Source organism: Aythya ferina (genome assembly GCF_964211825.1).
Source record: "Aythya ferina genome assembly, chromosome: 9".
NCBI lineage: Eukaryota > Metazoa > Chordata > Aves > Anseriformes > Anatidae > Aythya > Aythya ferina.
In genome coordinates, this window is record NC_140305.1 from 1,765,406 (window position 1) to 1,784,680 (window position 19,275).

The 19,275-nt window shown below is 46.7% G+C and overlaps 2 long non-coding RNA genes across 2 annotated transcripts in view; one reads left to right on the plus strand and one right to left on the minus strand.

Annotated features, from left to right (window-relative positions):
• LOC311441530 overlaps window positions 1-8,011 on the minus strand; it is a 229,641-nt gene extending 221,630 nt beyond the window's left edge. The window contains exon 1 of the long non-coding RNA XR_014696018.1: window positions 7,982-8,011. This is a non-coding gene — a long non-coding RNA (uncharacterized lncRNA). The remainder of the gene's footprint in view (window positions 1-7,981) is intronic.
• The window catches only part of LOC311441528, a 206,213-nt gene that overhangs the window by 125,944 nt on the left and 60,994 nt on the right, over window positions 1-19,275 (plus strand). The gene's annotated exons all lie outside the window — the stretch shown is intronic.

Sequence of the window (19,275 nt, forward strand, 5' to 3'; positions counted from 1 at the left end):
GCATTTCCCTCTCCTGAACTTCAAAAGGTTCCTGCCTGCCCCTATCTGCAGCCTGTCAAGGTTCCTCTGAATGCGCAGCCCCCCATACAAGCGCCTTTTCCACAGAAGACACCGACCACCCGCCGCTTCGCCCCCTCCCAATTCGGCCTGCCCCAGGGCGCCACCGACCACCAACCTCCTTGCAGCACCACGCCTCAGCATCCCGAGCTATCCCGACAGCTTCCACCCATCGGGAGGGCCCAGTTGTAATAAATGACCGAGTCCCAAATAGGCTTACAATTAATGTTTATGATTTATTAAAGGAATAGAGGTAAGCAAGCAGCGCTGGGTGCGCCAGGAGTTTCTGCTCCACCAAGACGCACACAAGTTACATCAGGCGGCTGGTTTTTATGCTGCTAGGCTAATACATATTCATTACTACTTCTACAAAAGGCAGGGTTATTCTAATTAGTTCCCAGAATCCAAACCCTCCCACTGGTGCAGGCGTTATCAGTCTCCGGTGGTCCCTCTGGGGGCCGCTCGTACTGAAGGCTCGTAGTCTTCCTCCCAGGCTTTGTCCTTTGGTCGTTCTTCAGCTTCTTCCCTCCCCTTATTTAGTAGTTGCTGGGCCAGATGTCAGGAAGCTGTGTCTCGTGCAATAGTCCGCACAGGCACTGCAAACACACCAAGTAACATTGACTTCAGTTACTCGCAACAGTTACTCACCTGATAAAGAACTGCATGCAATAAAGGCACCAAGTACTACATTAGTTTATTCTAACACATCCTACTAGCTGTTACCTCAAAAAGATGTGCGTACCCCTCGCTACTTGGAAACGCATCAGTCCATAAACTCTCATCCACCTGAAGAAGCCTGCAACTGACCAAAGGAAAAACAAACACCCCCAAAGAGCAGCCCAAGCAGAATGAGCTCTCTGAGGGGATGCCTGGGATTCATATACCATTTGGCCCCGTCTAGCACCCAAACCCAATCACCTGGGAAAGGGTAGGGGCAAAGCACAAGGAAGTAGGAAGAGAGCAACAGCAGCTGTGGTGTGTTTTTTGTTTGTTTGTTTGTTTGTTTTTTGTGTGTGTGATTTTTCTTTTTATTTTTTAATCAGTTTTAGCTCAAAAGCATGCATAGTGCAGACAAGAGAACTAGGGCGTGTCTAGAAGCAAAAATCCCCATGCTTTTGCTGCAGCTTTCAATATTAAAAGACATTATGACCAAGCAAGTAATTGGAACTCTTCCAACTGGAATTAGCTCAAACTTTTATTTACATATAAAGAAAAAAATGGGAGTAGAACATCTGCTCCATCTTTCCCTCTCTCACCTTGCCATAGGCAGCTCTGGCTGTGACGTCCCAGATTGCATACTGCGTTTCAGCTTTAACAAATGAAAACCTTTACCCTAACCCTTACCCTTATCCTAACCATTAGCTTACCCTTATTCTTACCCTAAACCTAACCCTAATCCTTACCCTTACCCTAACCCTTACCCCAACCCTTACCCTAAACCTAACCCTTTCCCTAAACCTTATCCTCACCCTAAGCCTTACCCTTAGCCTTACCCTAACACTTACCTTTGCCCTAACCCTTACCCTTACCCTAATCTGAACCCGAACCCTAACCCTAATACTCTCACCCTAACCCTTACCCTAACCCTAACCACAACCCCCAACCCCTAACCCCTAACCCTTACCCTAAGCCTCTAAACCTACCCCTAACCTATCCCTAACCATAACCCTCTAAGCCTAACCCTAAACCACTAACCCTAACAATAACCCCCAACCCCAACCCTCACCCGAAACCCTAACTCTAGCCCCAGCCCTAGCCCCTAACCCTAACCCTAGTTCCCGAGAACTACATCTCCCGGTATGCTCTGGGCATTCAACATGGCCTCCCGGAAGTCCCGAATCCGACAACTACATTTCCCGGCATACCATGGGTACGCAACATGGCCTCCCGGAAGTCCATAGTCCCGAGAACTACATCTCCCGGCATGCTCTGGGCACACAACATGGCCTCCCAGTGCCGGAAAGCTACACCTACCAGCATTCCCCGCACAGCCAGCATGGCCAATCACAGGCCTAGTGCTCGAGAACTGCATTTACCAGCACTCACTGGAACCCTCACCGCCCTTACAAAAAAAGCCTCAAGCCCTAACATCCAAAAAACCTCGAAACCCCTACAGACCTAACCCAAACTATTTACCACACTAAACCCCTGAAGACCTATGCCTAAAACCCCTAACCCAAAATCTTAGGATGCTCAAAACCCAAACCCAACCCAAAACGTTAGGATGCTCAAAGCCCTAGCCCAAAAACTTAGGGCGCTCCAAACCCTAACCCCAAAACATTAAGACGCAAAAAACCCTAACCCAAAAAGTTAGGGTAATACACCATAAATGTTTGTTCATTGTCTTTTGTATTATAAAAACAAGGACTTCTGTTTGAGGAGCGGGAGTTGCGAAAGCTCCCTGCTGAAGTAAGGAGCTGCATAATGCTTGCCTAGACACTATGAACATTCTTTTGCTTAATTTTCTTTTTAAAGAGATTTAAATTCTTAAAAATTCTTTTGCGCGCATCAGTTCGCGCAGTCGCAGAATATACCAGGATGTGCTGCATAATCCCGGAATTAGCAAGATATAAAAAGGGACCTTGGCGGGGGTGAGGTGCGTGCCGTTGGCGGAGCTGAGACTCCCCAGCTGCCTAGTGCTGTTTTGCTTGATGTTTGCTTACTCAATAAATTCCTTTCTATGATTAATACAATGCTCTCTGAAAATTAATTAAGGGGGCAACTTATAACACTTTGGAAGCTCAAAACCCAAACCCAAAATCTTTGGACGCTCAAAACCATATCCCAAAAACACTAGGACGCTCCAAACCCTATCCCGAAAACAGGACACTCAAAGCCCTAACCCAAAAACATTAGGATGCTCCAAGCCCTAACCCAAAAACATGCGGACGCTCAAAACCCAAACCCAAAACATCAAGATGCTCCAAACCCTATCCGGAAAACATTAGGAAGCTCAAAGACCTATCCCAAAAACTTAGGACGCTCCAAACCCTATCCTGGAAACACTGAGATGCTCAGAACCCTATCCTGAAAATTTAGGACGCTCCAAACCCTAACCCAAAAACATTAGGACGCTCAAAGCCCCAACCCAAAACATTAGGACGCTCCAAACCCTATCCTGGAAACATTAAGATGCTCAAAACCCTATCCTGAAAACTGAGGATGCTCATTACCCAGACCCAAAATATTAAGATGCTCAAAACCCTAACCCAACTACTTAGGATGCTTGAAAGCCAATCCCAAAAAATTAGGGCACACAAAAGCCAAACCCCCAAAATTAAGATGCTCAAAATCCAAACCCCCAAAATTAGGATACTCAAAACCCTGGCCCAGGAGAACCTAACCTGAAAAAAAAAAAAAAAAAAAAAAAAAGATCTTAAAACCCTAACCGTAAATAACTGACCAAAAATAAAACCTTAAGACTCTAACCCTAAAAAACATATCAACACTAAACCCCAAAAAACTGCCCAATCCCTGAAACCTTAAAACCCTGAATCAATCTGTAGCAAATAGCATAGGCTGAGTCGAGGATCTCAGTACAGTAGCATTATTATTCGAGATTACAATGGCGGGTGTCCCACAAGCAGGAGGGTGCCTACTAATTCCATACACAGTTTATACACTTTTTTTTTCTGCCGAGGACCGGGACCCTCCCCTGTTTCCCCTTTAACTGTGCTATTCAAGGTTCATAATCTAGCTGGTGCTTCACAGAAAATACACAGCTGCTGGCCTGTTACAAGTCACATTTCTTTTGAGGTTTTTACTCTTTGAGGTGGTAATGTTTCTTACGCCGTGATTTCCACCTAATTGCTGTAAGGATTCTGGTTGTCTGCGTTTTACAAGCTTGTCTGTTATAATAAATAAAAGTCCCAAATAGGATTACAATCAAAGTTTACAATTCACTGAATGAATAGAGGTAAGCAAACAGTGCTGGGTACGCTGGGAGTCTCTGCTCCACCAAGACGCGCACCAGTTATACACCAGTTACCTCCCTTAAGGGATATACAGAAGCTCTCTCAGATACGTCAGTCCTACTTCTCGTGCATGCGGCCGGAGGTCGGTCTAATTCTGGTGCTGTTGGTGGTGGAAGCTGGGGCAACAGTGGTACTGGTGGCGATACCACAGCCACCGGAGGGGGAGCTGCCGGGGGTGGATTGTTAGGATATGGAGGTGGTAGCTTATCCAACGGCTCACGTTTCTCTTCCTTTTCTTTTTCATGTTCTTCTTGTTCTTCAAATTTCTTACCTGCTTTTAGTGTAAATATTGAGGCTGGAAAAGGACGTGAAGTCCTCCTGATCCATAATCCTGCATAATCACTTTCTTCCTGGCTAAAAGGTTCCTTTGAATTAACATGGATATTTAAGGCCTGGCAAATCCAGTCTTCGAAGGATCCAAAAACAGGCCAAAAGACATGTAGTCTTAAAGGCTCCTTTGGCCATTCTGTCACACAATACTGGACCATTTTTAATTTACTTTTTCCTTTTCTGGGGTCCCTATCATTCCAATTTCTAATCGTTATTCCTAATGGACTTTCTGGTGGTATGACTGGTAATTTGCTCCCTTTCTTCTGGTCTCTGGTCTTCGATTTTGTCTGACCCATCTAGGAATTTTACTATGGCAATTCCCACAGCCCTTGGTTACCTTAGTAAGAGTGTCTTGCAGGGGGTCGAGGACCTATCACACACCCACAAATCCTATAGGAATCCCTTCAGTCCTTCACCGGCCAAGTCCCTCGCGGGAGATTGGAACCGCGGTTAGAAGACCTCCACAATCGCTTCAGAACTAAGTTCCATCTCAGTCACACTCTTACACACACAGGCAACCGAACCCCACCCAACCGAACGGTATACGCTTTAAATGCTTACGACTCCGTCATCTTTGTTCGGATCTTCACACACACAATTACGGGCAAAATATAGTGCTGCAGCTGGCAAGGGAGCTGAAAAAAATAATCAGAAACTTTGCTTACCTTTATTCAGGTTCAAGATGCCATTAGTTCCGACCTGACTCAAAGAGCAGCCACCAAATGGTGGGGGTGCCTCTCCTAGATCAAACCAGAAATCAGGAACCAAAGCCCTCCCGGACGAGCCCCCGCTTGTAATAAATGACTGGGTCCCAAATAGGATTGCAATTGAAATTTACAATTTATCAAATGAATAGAGGTAAGCAAACAGCTCTGGGTGCGCCAGGAGTTTCTGCTCCACCAAGACGCACACAAGTTACATCAGGCGGCTGATTTTTATGCTGCTAGGCTAATACATATTCATTACTACTTCTACAAAAGGCAGGGTTATTCTAATTAGTTCCCAGAATCCAAACCCTCCCACTGGTGCATGCGTTATCAGTCTCCGGTGGTCCCTCTAGGGGCCGCTCGTACTGAAGGCTCGTAGTCTTCCTCCCAGGCTTTTCTCTTGTCCTTCTCCTTTGTCCATCTTGGCTGGATGGCAGACACTTGCATAGTGTCCCATGCAACAGTTGTAATAGTTAGCAGTTATTCTGAAACCCCTTTGTTCTCTTATCCCCTATTGACCCGAATTGCTGGACCATTCCTTTGCAAGATACAAGAACTATATATATTAACCACTCTGGTTTTCTCAGACTTTTCATCATATCATGCGGCCCTAGCATTGTTCCATATTGACACGAATCAGATGAACTCATTTCACACTGTTAAGCTGTTTTATCACTGCAAGCATATCTCAATACCACCTTCCTTCCCTCTACAGGATGTAACTGCGCAAAAACAACATTTTTATTCCCACAACCTTGATCCCTTTACCCTGAAATCCTTATTCCCCTTAAACCTAACAACTCTAACCACAACCCTAACCCTTATTATCAACCCCCTAACGCTAATGACACTGACCTTAATCCAAACCCCAAACTGCCCCTAACCCCAGACAACCAACAACGAAACACACACACACAAAGATGGAAACTACAAAAAAGGCAAAACCCACGATACAGGCCCCAAATCACAAATACGCAACCAAAATGCTACAGAAAAGCCCCAGATGCAGGCCCCAAATGCTACTGCTAGGCCTCAAAAGCTCAAGATGCATCCCAAAGCAAAAATGCAGACCCCAAACGTTACAGAAAAGCCCCCAAACCCAGGCTGCACAAGTCTACAAGCAGGCCCCAAACTGCCAACAGAAGCAGGCACCAACCACACCCAGATGCAGACCCCAACTGCCCACAAGCAGCTCCTACCCCACCACCCCCTCCCAAGAACTGGACTCCACCCAGACACTGGCCCAAGACCCGGACCCGCCCCCCGCCAACCCCCCTACCCTCCCCCCGACACAGGTGTACAAGCAGCTCACAACCCGCCCCTTCAGAGACCGGTCCCACTCCCCTCACCCCCCCTCCAAGACATGGGATGCGGAGGTGTACAACCAACTCCCAACTCCCTCCCCCTCAAAGGGAGGCCCCAAAGACCCCCAAATGGAGGCTCCTAGAGTGAACAAACACCTCCCAACTCCCCCAGGAACGGGCCCACCTCCCCCCCCCCCCCAAACACAGGCCACAAAGGTGTATAAACAGCCCAAACCCCCCTCCAAGACCATGGCCCCTATAGTGTACAAGCAGCTCCCAACCACCCAGAGATGCAGGCCCCAACCCTTCTCAAAAGGGAGGCACCTAGAATGCATGAGCAACTCCCAACCCCCCTAAACATAGGTCCAAAAGTGCACAAGCAGCTCCCAACCCCCCTCAAATACAGACCCCAAAAGTGTACAAGTAGCTCCCCCCCAGAGACAGGACCCAAAAGTGTACAACCAGTTCCCAACACCCCTGAGACACAGGTCCCAACCCCCCCCCAGACACAGGGACCCAAATTCTACAAGCAGCTCCCAACCCCTGCCAGGCAGGCCCCCTACCCTATACAAGCAGCTCCCAACCCTCCCCCCCCGCCCCGAGGGAGGCCCCCAAGCCCCCCACAAACACAGGCCCCTACAGTGTACAGGCAGCTCCCAGCCACCCCCAGATGCTGGCCCCAAAGTTGTACAAACAGCTCCCAGCCACCCTGCAGAAACAGATTCCTACATTGTACAAGCAGTTCCCAGCCCGCTAGACACAGGCCCTGACCCCCCACAGATGCAGGCCCCAAAGGTGTACAAGCAGCTCCCACCCCTCCCCCAGACGCAGGTCCCAAGCCCCCCCCCCCAAACACAGGCCCCTACAACCAGCACCCAACCCCCTACCCCCGATGCCAGGCCCAAAGGTGTAGAAGCAGCTCCAAATTTCCTCCCTCAACCCAGGCTCCAACAGTGTACAAGCAGCTCCCAACCAACCCTCCCCTTCCCTCCCCCCCCCCCCGACACAGGCTCCAAAGGAATACAAAGAGCTCCCACCCCTCCCCCAGATGCTGGTCTCAACCCCCCCCCCGCCCCCCCAGAAGCAGGCCCCAAAGGTGTAGAGTCAGCTCCCAACCCCCTCAATGCTGGCCCCAAGGGTCTACAAGCAGCTCCCCCCTTGCCCCCAGATACAGGCCCCCAGACACAGACCCCAAAAGCATAATCACAGGCCCTGAACTCTAGAGGCAGGCTCCAAAACCCAGGACAAAGCCCCACTGGTTCGAGACAGGGCCCAAATCCCAGACACAGGTCCCAAACGCTAAACATATGCCAAAAAAAGTATTAGTGCTGGTGCCAAATGTTACAGACAGGCCCAAAAGCCCGAGATGCTCAAGGCTGAGACGTAACTTGGCTTTCTGAATTACTGGAAAGCAGCTTTCATTCTCAGATAATTGTGTGCAGGCTAGATAGGATGGGGCTTCAGGCACCTCTTCACCTGAGGAAACACACTGCCATCAGGCACCGCTGTGCCAGACAAGCTTGTTCTGCTAGAACACCCTACTCAGATGCACTGTGGCATTCAAGTGAACTGCTTTCATGCAAATATAACGACTGATGTTACAACCCACCTTGCCTGTGGCACCTGATGAACAGAAGAGTAAGCCACCGCAGCGCTTCAAAACCATCCCTGCACATGCCGCTCCTTGTCGCTCTCTGGCCTTATCTCATATCCTTATCCACTTCTGTGGAGAGCCTGCCACGGCACCTGCAAAGCAAGACTGACACCTTTCATAGTCACCTTGTGCTACTTGGTCGTTCTGCTCCAACCCAGCTCATGACCAGCCCCTCTTCTTACACAGCTCTTCAGAGTGCAGTTTGCTCCTTTGAGCCTGTGCGAGACACCTGTGAAAGAAAAAGAAACGCATAGGCCGATGCAGCATCCAAAGACACAGCACAACTAGGTAAGTTACTCTCATCTGCTCCCTTACCTCTGCCGCTTACCAGCCCCCGAGGCAGATGCTTCAATCTACCCTCTTCAAACAGCTACAACACCTCTAAAAGACAAAGAGGGGATGCTTAGAGGAACAGTGAGACCTACAACACAACAACTGCTACATCTGTTCCTCACTCACCTTGCCAGAGGCAGCTCTGCGTGTGACGTCCCAGGTTGTACACTGCATTACCTAACCCTTACCGTAACCCTTACCCTAACCCTTCTCACCCTTACCATTACCCAAATCCTTACCTTTACTTTTTCCTTACCCTTACTCTTTCCTTTAACCATAACCTTACCCTTACCCTAATCCTTACTCCAACCCTTCCCCTTTCCTTCCCCTTCCTCTTACACTTAACCTAACCCTTACCCTTCCGCTTCCCCTAAACCATATCCTAACACTTTCCCTTACCCTTACACTTACCCTAACCCTTACTATTACCCTTACAATTACTCTTGCCCTTATCCTTGCTTGCACCCTTACACTTATCCTAACCCTTATCCTTACCCTTACACAAACCCTTACTCTTACCCGTACCCTTACCCTTAACTTTAACCTAAAACTAAACGTTAAACCTTAATGTAAAGCTTACCCTTTCTGCTACACTTACCCTTAGCCTAAATCTAAACCTTACACTTACCCCTACTGTAACCCTCACCCTTATCATTACCAATACCCTTACTCTTACCCTTACCCTAACCCTTCTCCTTACACTTACTGTTACCTTTAACATTACCTTTACCCTAACACTTACACTTATCCTTATCCATACCCTTACCCTTACCCTAATCCTTACCCTTAACCTAACCCTAACCCTAAACCTTACCCCAGCCCTTACCCTGACCCTTACATTAACCCTAATCCTTACCCTAAAACTTACACTTAACCTTAACCTTAACCTTACCCTTAACCATTACCCTAACACTTCCCCTTATGTATCCCTCACCCTAACCCTAAAATTAACCCTAACCATTACCCTAACACTTACCCTTACCCTAACCCTAACCGTAACTCTAACCCTTACTCTAACCCTTACCCTGAACTGTACCCTTATTCTTACCCTTACCCTAACCCTTACCTTTACACTTACGGTTACCATTAACCTTACTCTTACCCTAACACTTATCCTTAACCTAACCCTTACCCTAAACCTTACCCCAACCCTTACCCTGACCCTTGACATTAACCCTAACCCTTACCCTAAACCTTACACTTACTCTTAACCTTAACCTTACCCTTAACATTAACCTAATACTTACGCATACGTTTTCCTGACTTTAACCCTAGAACTAACCCTAACCATTACCCTAACACTTAACCTTACCCTAACCCTAACCCTAACCGTAACTCTAACCCTTACTCTAACCCTTACCCTGACCCGTACCCTTACACTTACCCTTACCCTAACCCTTACCCTTACCATAACCCATACCCTAACACTTACTTGTAGCCTTAACCTTACCGTTCCCCTTACCCTTACCTTTACTGTCTCCGTTACCCTTACACTTACACTTAACATAAAACTTAACCTTAACCTAACCCTTATCATAAGCCATACAACAACACTTACATGTACACTTACGCTTGCACTTACCCTAGCAATTACTCGTACAATTACCCTTAACCTTACTATTAAGCTAACCCTAAACCTTACCCTAATCCTAACACTTACCCTTATCCTAAACCTTACCCTTTCTGCTACACTTACCCTTTGCCTAATTCTAAACCTTACCCTAACCCTCATCCTTACCTAAATCTAACCATTACCCTAAACCTCACCCTTACCCTTACCATTATACCTACTTTTACCCTTAATCTAAACCTTACCCCAACCCTTACCCTGACCCTTACATTAACCCTTACCCTTACCCTAACCCTAACCCTAACCGTAACCCTTACTCTAACCCTAACCCTTAACCTAAACCTTACACTTAATCTTAACTTTAACCTTACCCTTAAACTAATACATACCCTTACGTTTCCCTCACCATAACCCTAAAATTAACCGTAACCATTACCCTAACACTTATCCTTACCGAACCCTAACCCTTACTGTAACTTTTACCCTGACCCGGACCCTTAGACTTCCCCTTCCCCTTCCCCTTACTCTTCCCCTTACCCTAACCCTTACCCTTACACTTACGGTTACCATTAACCTTACCCTTACCCTAACACCCTTACCCTATCCCTTACATTTATCCTTATCCATACAACTTACGCTTACGCTAACACTTAACCTTAACCTAACCCTAAGCCTAAACCTTACCTGAACCCTTACCCTGACCCTTACATTAACCCTTACCCTAAAACTTACTCTTAACCTTAACCTTACCCTTAACCTTAACCTAATACTTACCCTTACTTTTCCCTCACCCTAACCCTAAAATTAACCCTAACCATTACCGCAACACTTACCCTTACCCTAACCCTTACTCTAACCCTTACCCTTAACATAACCCATACTCTAACACATACTTCTACACGTACCCTTACCCTTACCATAACCCTTACCCTTACTGTTACCGTTACCCTTACCCTTACCCTTTCCCTATCCCTATCACTTACCCTTAACCTAACCCTAAACCTTACCCTTATCCTAACACTTACCCTTATCCTAAACCTTACCCTTTCTGCTACACTTACCCTTAGCCTAAATCTAAACCTTACACTTACCCTTAGCCTAACCCTCACCCTTACCATTACCCATACCCTTACTCTTACCCTTACCCTAACCCTTCTCCTTACACTTACTGTTACCTTTAACATTACCTTTACCCTAACACTTACACTTATCCTTCTCCATACCCTTACCCTTACCCTAATCCTTACCCTTAACCTAACCCTAACCCTAAACGTTACCCCAGCCCTTACCCTGACCCTTACATTAACCCTAACCCTTACCCTAAAACTTACACTTACTCTTAACCTTAACCTTACCCTTAACCATTACCCTAACACTTACCCTTACGTTTCCCTCACCCTAACCCTAAAATTAACCCTAACCATTACCCTAACACTTACCCTTACCCTAACCCTTACCCTAACCCTTACTCTAACCCTTACAATGACCCGTACCCTTACACATATCCTTACCCTTACTCTTACCCTACCCTTACCCGTACCATAGCCCATACCCTAACACATACTTATACCCTTAACCTTACTGTTACCCTTACTCTATCTGTTACTCTTACGCTTACCCTTAACATAAACCTTACCCTTGACCTTACGCTTACCATAAGCCATAGAACAACACTTACAACACTTACGTTTACACTTACACTAGAAATTACTCGTATAATTACCCTTACCCTTACCCTTAGCAAACCATTACCCTTACCCTTAACCTAACCGTCAACTTTACCCTAATCCTAACACTTACCCTAATCCTAAACCTTACCCTTTCTGCTACACTTACCCTTTGCCTAATTCTAAACCCTACCCTAACCCTCACCCTTGCCCTTATCATTATGCTTACTTTAACCCTTAACCTAAACCTTACCCCAACCCTTACCCTGACCCTTACATTAATCCTAGCCTTAACCTAAACCTTACACTTACTCTTAACTTTAACCTTAGCTGTAACCTAATACTTACTCTTACGTTTCCCTCACCCTAACCCTATAATTAACCCTAATCATTACCCTAACACCCTTACCCTAACCCTTACTCTAACCCTTACAATGACCCATACCCTTACACATACCCTTGCCCTTTCTCTTAACCTAACCCTTACCCTTACCATAACCCATAGCCTAACACATACTTCTACATCTACCCTTACCCTTAACCTTACCCTTACCCTTAACCTAAGCCTAAACCTTAACCTTAACCTTATCGTAACACTTACCGTAACCTTTTCCCTTTCTGCTACACTTACCCTTAGCCTAAATCTAAACCTTACACTTACCCATACCCTAACCCTCAACCTTACCATTACCCATACCCTTACTCTTACCCTTACCCTATCCCTTACACTTATCCTTATATATACAACTTACACTTTCCCTAACCCTTACACTTACCTGAATCTTACCTGAACCCTTACCCTGACCCTTACATTAACCCTTACCCTATACTTTACACTTACTTTTAACCTTAAACTTACCCTTAACCTTAACCTAATACTTACCCTTACGTTTCCCTCACCGTAATGCTAAAATTAACCCTAAACATTACCCGAACACTTACCAATACCCTAACACTTACCCTAACCCTAAGCCTAAGCCTAAGCCTAAGCCTAAGCCTAAGCCTAAGCCTAAGCCTAAGCCTAACCCTAACCCTAACCCTAACCCTAACCCTAACCCTAACCCTTACCCTAACCCTAACCCTAACCCTAACCCTAAAGTACAAAAAATTGATTATATAGAAGCTATTGATTTGCTCCTAAAGCCAATAAGGATGATTTTTATTGGTTGTTACAGTTTCTGTACTCAGAAACTAACCCTAACCCTAACCCTAACCCTAACCCTAACCCTAACCCGAACCCGAACTCTAACCCGAACCCTAACCCTAACCCTAACCCTAACCCTAACCCTAACCCTAACCCTAAAGTACAATAAATTGATTATATAGAAGCTATTGATTTGCTCCTAAAGCCAATAAGGATGACTTTTATTGGTTGTTACAGTTTCTGTACTCAGAAACTAACCCTAACCCGAACCCAAACCCTAAACCTAACCCGAACCCTAACCCTAACCCCTAACCCTAACCCTAACCCTAACACTTACCCTAACCCTAACCCTAACCCTAACCCTAACCCTAAAGTACAATAAATTGATTATATAGAAGCTATTGATTTGCTCGTAAAGCCAATAAGGATGATTTTTATTGGTTGTTACAGTTTCTGTACTCAGAAACTAACCCTAACCCGAACCCTAACCCTAACCCTAACCCTAACCCGAACCCGAACTCTAACCCGAACCCTAACCCTAACCCTAACCCTAACCCTAACCCTAAAGTACAATAAATTGATTATATAGAAGCTATTGATTTGCTCCTAAAGCCAATAAGGATGACTTTTATTGGTTGTTACAGTTTCTGTACTCAGAAACTAACCCTAACCCGAACCCAAACCCTAAACCTAACCCGAACCCTAACCCTAACCCCTAACCCTAACCCTAACCCTAACCCTAACCCTAACCCTAACCCTAACCCTAACACTAACCCTAACCCTAATCCTAACCCTAACCCTAACCCTAACCCTAACCCTAACCTGAACCCTAACCCGAAACCTAATCCGAACCCGAACACTAACCCTATCCCTAACCCTATCCCTAACCATAACCCTAACCTGAACCCAAACCTGAACCCTAACCCTAACCCTAACCCTAACCCTAACCCTAACCCTAACCCTAACCTGAACCCTAACCCGAACTCTAATCCGAACCCGAACACTAACCCTATCCCTAACCCTATCCCTAACCATAACACTAACCTGAACCCAAACCCGAACCCTAACCCTAACCCTAACCCTAACCCTAACCCTAACCCTAACCCTAACCTGAACCCTAACCTGAACCCTAATCCGAACTCGAACACTAACCCTATCCCTAACCCTATCCCTAACCATAACCCTAACATGAACCCAAACCTGAACCCTAACCCGAACCCTAACCCTAACCCTAACCTGAACCCGAATCCGAACCCTAACCCTAACCCTAACCCTAACCCTTACCCTAACCCTAACCCGAACCCTAACCTGAACCCTAACCCGAACCCTAACACTAAACCGAACCCGAATCCGAACCCTCACCCTAACCCTAACCCTAACATGAACCCGAATCCGAACCCTAACCTGAACCCGAATCCAAACCCTAACCCTAACCCTAACCTTAACCCTAACCCTAACCCTCACCCTAACCCTAACCCTTAACTGACCCTAAAACTAACCCTAACCCTAACCTGAACCCGAATCCGAACCCTAACCCTAACCCTAACCCTTAACTGACCCTAAAACTAACCCTAATCCTAAACCAACCCTAACCCTAACCTGAACCCGAATCCGAACCCCAACCCTAACGCTAAACCAACCCTAACCTGAACCCGAATCTGAACCCTAACCCTAACCCTAACCCTAACCCTAACCCTAACCCTAACCCTAACCTGAACCCTAACCCGAACCCGAACACTAACCCTATCCCTAACCCTATCCCTAACCATAACCCTAACCTGAACCCGAATCCGAACCCTAACCCTAACCCTAACCCTAACCCTAACCCTAACCCTAACCCTAACCCTAACCCTAACCCTAACCCTAACCCTAACCCTAACCCTAACCCTAACCTGAACCCTAACCCGAACCCGAACACTAACCCTATCCCTAACCCTATCCCTAACCCTATCCCTAACCATAACCCTAAACTGAACCCAAACCTGAACCCTAACCCTAACCCTAACCCTAACCCTAACCCTAACCCTTACCCTAACCCTAACCATAACCCGAACCCTAACCCGAGCCCTAACACTAACCCTGACCCTAAAGTACAATAAATTGATTATATAGAAGCTATTGATTTGCTCCTAAAGCCAATAAGGATGATTTTTATTGGTTGTTACAGTTTCTGTACTCAGAAACTAACCCTAACCCGAACCCAAACCCTAATCCTAACTCGAACCCTAACCCTAACCCCTAACCCTAACCCTAACCCTAACCCTAAACCTAACACTAACCCTAACGCTAACCCTAATCCGAACCCTAACCCTAACCCTAACCAGAACCCTAACCCGAACCCTAATCCGAACTCGAACACTAACCCTATCCCTAACCCTATCCCTAACCATAACCCTAACCTGAACCCAAACCTGAACCCTAACCCGAACCCTAACCCTAACCCTAACTTGAACCCGAATACGAACCCTAACCCTAACCCTAACCCTAACCCTAACCCTAACCCTAACCCTAACCCTAAACCTAACCCTAACCCTAACACTAACCCTAACCCTAACCCTAACCCGAACCCTAACCCGAACCCTAACCCGAACCCTAACCCGGACCCTAACCCTAACCTGAACCCGAATCTGAACCCTCACCCTAACCCTAACCCTAACCTGAACCCGAATCCGAACCCTAACCTGAACCCGAATCCAAACCCTAACCCTAACCCTAACCCTAACCCTAACCCTAACCCTAACCCTAACCCTAACCCTAACCCTAACCCTAACCCTAACCCTAACCCTAACCCTAACCCTAACCCTAACCCTAACCCTAAAACTAACCCTAACCCTAACCCTAACCCTAACCCTAACCCTAACCCTAACCCTAACCCTAACCCTAACCCTAACCCTAACCCTTAACTGACCCTAAAACTAACCCTAACCCTAACCTGAACCCGAATCCGAACCCTAACCCTAACCCTAACCCTAACCCTTAACTGACCCTAAAACTAACCCTAACCCTAAACCAACCCTAACCCTAACCTGAACCCGAATCCGAACCCTCACCCTAACCCTAAACCAACCCTAACCTGAACCCGAATCTGAACCCTAACCCTAACCCTAACCCTAACTCTAACCCTAACCCTAACCCTAATCCTAACCCTAACCCTAACCCTAACCCTAACCCGAACCCTAACCCTAACCCGAACCCTAACCCTAACCCTAACCCTAACCCTAACCCTAACCCTAACCCTAAACTGAACCCGAATCCGAACCCTAAACCTAACCCTAACCCTAAAGTACAAAAAATTGATTATATAGAAGCTATTGATTTGCTCCTAAAGCCAATAAGGATGATTTTTATTGGTTGTTACAGTTTCTGTACTCAGAAACTAACCCTAACCCGAACCCAAACCCTAAACCTAACCCGAACCCGAACCCTAACCCTAACCCCTAACCCTAACCCTAACCCTAACACTAACCCTAACCCTAACGCTAATCCTAACCCTAACCCTAACCCTAACCTGAACCCTAACCTGAACCCTAATCCGAACCCGAACACTAACCCTATCCCTAACCCTATCCCTAACCATAACCCTAACCTGAACCCAAACCTGAACCCTAACTCGAACCCTAACCCTAACCCTAACCTGAACCCGAATCCGAACCCTAACCCTAACCCTAACCCTAACCCTAACCCTAACCCTAACCCTAACCCTAACCCTAACCCTAACCCGAACCCTAACCCGAAACCTAACCCTAAACCAAACCCGAATCCAAACCCTATCCCTAACCCTAACCCTAACCTGAACCTGAATCCGAACCCTAACCTGAACCCGAATCCAAACCCTAACCCTAACCCTAACCCTAACCCTTAACTGACCCTAAAACTAACCCTAACCCTAACCTGAACCCGAATCCGAACCCTAACCGTAACCCTAACCCTTAACTGACCCTAAAACTAACCCTAACCCTAACCCTAACCCTAACCCTAACCCTAACTCTAACCCTAACCCTAACCCTAACCCTAACCCTAACCCTAACCCTAACCCTAACCCTAACCCTAAACTGAACCTGAATCCGAACCCTAACCCTAACCCTAACCCTAACCCTAAACTGAACCCGAATCCGAACCCTAACCCTAACCCTAAACCAACCCTAACCCTAACCGAAACCCTAACCCTAAGACCCTAACCCTAAGACCCTAACCCTAACCCTAAACCTAACCCTAACCCTAACCCTAACACTAACCCAACCCTAACCCTAAACCAACCCTAACCCTAATCCTAACCGTAACCTAACCCTTAACCTAACCCTAATCCTAACACTAACCCAAGCCTAACCCTATACCAACCCTAACCCTAATCCTAACCGTAACCTAACCCTTAACCTAACCCTAATCCTAACACTAACCCAACCCTAACCCTAAACCAACCCTAACCCTAATCCTAACCCTAACCCTAACCCGAACCCGAACCCTAACCCTAAACCAAACCCTAACCCGAACCCGAACCCGAACCCTAACCCTAACCCTGTAGGCTGTGGTCTCTGTTTATCAGCACTGGCATATTTGCCTACCTGAAGCCCCCCTCCATCTCATTTCCATCCATGGATCTTGTTGTGGCAGTTCTGTATTCAGTGGTACCTCCAGTAGTGAACGCCCTCATCTACAGCATGAGGAACCAGGAGCTCAAGGATGCAGTAAGGAAACTCTTTGGAAACCTGCTTTTTTGGAATCAAAAATGACTGTGAGTTCCCTGATTATTTCAGGAACTGCAAAGGAAAAATAATTGTTCCATTTCTCTAAAATATTTTCTTCAAATTATTTCTTTTGATTTAAATAATGTTATCCTTAACCTGCTACCTGATTTTCTTTTTCATTTAAAATACCCAATCTTCTAATTACCTAAAGAAGCAGGCTTACCATGTAGAGAAACACACAGAAAAAGAAAAACTAAAACAAAAACAAACATAAGAACCACATTGTTATCAGTTACCATCTCTTCCCATCTCCTCTGGAGCTGGGGGAGCAGCCCCAGCATTCAGGAGGGGCTCTGGACCAGGAGCCCTGTTGTCACATGGAGGTTGGGTCAGGGCTGCTGCTTCCCTGGAGCCAGGGCCATGGCCAGCAGCAGAACGTGGCCTTTTCAGTGCTACTCTCTTTTGGTCTCCACATTTTTTTCCTTTTCTCTTTTATTTGGATAAGCCATCGGATCTCGTGTACCTTGGTGACAGTCCTGTTGTCTCTACAGTGGCATCCCTGTGGCTGCAGGAAGCAGCAAGTACAGTGCAGCCCTGGGTCACAGCTGGCCTCCCTGCTAGCACCACAGTAACAAGAGGGCCTTGCTCAGGGCAAACCCAGAAGCCCAGAAGCCTCTTCCAAAGCTGCTGCCAGGAACACAGCCAAGGGGCTGAGATCATCTTAGATCATTTTCAGCATCCACATTTTTTTTCTCATGAATCAAGACTCCACGCTTTCATTTTACCCAGAACAAATAGTAATAAACTGGGTATGTTTTGACTCATGATTGGAAACTAAGTCTGCGTTTATATTCACCACTTTTTATCAGTCTGTTCTTTTTAATAACATGCATCTGTTTTTGGGCTGCTGCTGCTGTTTGCTATCAACACCCCCTCCTTAGCCAGCTTAGAGAGATAGCTTCCAGCTGATTTCAGCCTGAGCCTGGAGGATGAGTTTCTCTAAGATGAATTCATCGAAGCTGTGCCCAGTGCCCACTACTCAGTCTCAGCTGGCTGCAGCACAGCTCCTCAGCTCCTGAGCAAGGACAGTTTAAGCAGTCGTCACCACCATTAGGCATGTTTCATTTTGCAGCAGCAGGACATCAGATTCACCAGTGGGTGGGGGCACGTTATGTTGACAGTTATTTGGAACTTCCCTGCATTTCTTTTGTGGCTCATTTTCTAGTTTCTTTCACTCGTCAAGAGAAAGTTTGAAATGAACTGTAGGTAAATATACTTGTTTTTTGAGCTAGAGACACAACAGAGTTTTCTGGTGTTCATGAAGGATGAAGTTCCCCCACACAGAGAGCAGACTCAAAGCCTTCATGTGGGTTACATGCCATTTGTGTGGCAGAAATTGAGCCCAGGTACAGCTGAGAGGGTCAGCTTTGTGCTGGCTTTCTGCAAAGTTGTGGGTCTTATGCACTGAGCCTTTTTAGAGGAACCTCACAGAATCACAAAATCGTAGAATAGCCTGTTGTAAGGGTCCCACAAGGATCACTGGGTCCAACTCCTGGCTCCACACAGGAACACCCAAAAATCAGACCTCTGATCATAGCTGAGAAAAAAACATATGTATGAGAATGTTGTCCAAGCACTTCCTGAACTCTGGTAGGCTCAGTGCCATGACCACATCCCTGGGGAGCCTGTCTCAGTGCCCAACCACCCTCTGGGTGCAGAACCTTTCCCTGACATCCAGCCTGACCCTCCCCTGTCCCAGCTCCATGCCATTCCCTCAGGTCCTGTCGCTGTCCCCAGAGAGCAGAACTCTGCACCTGCCCCTCCGCTCCCCTCAGGCCACCATGAGGCCT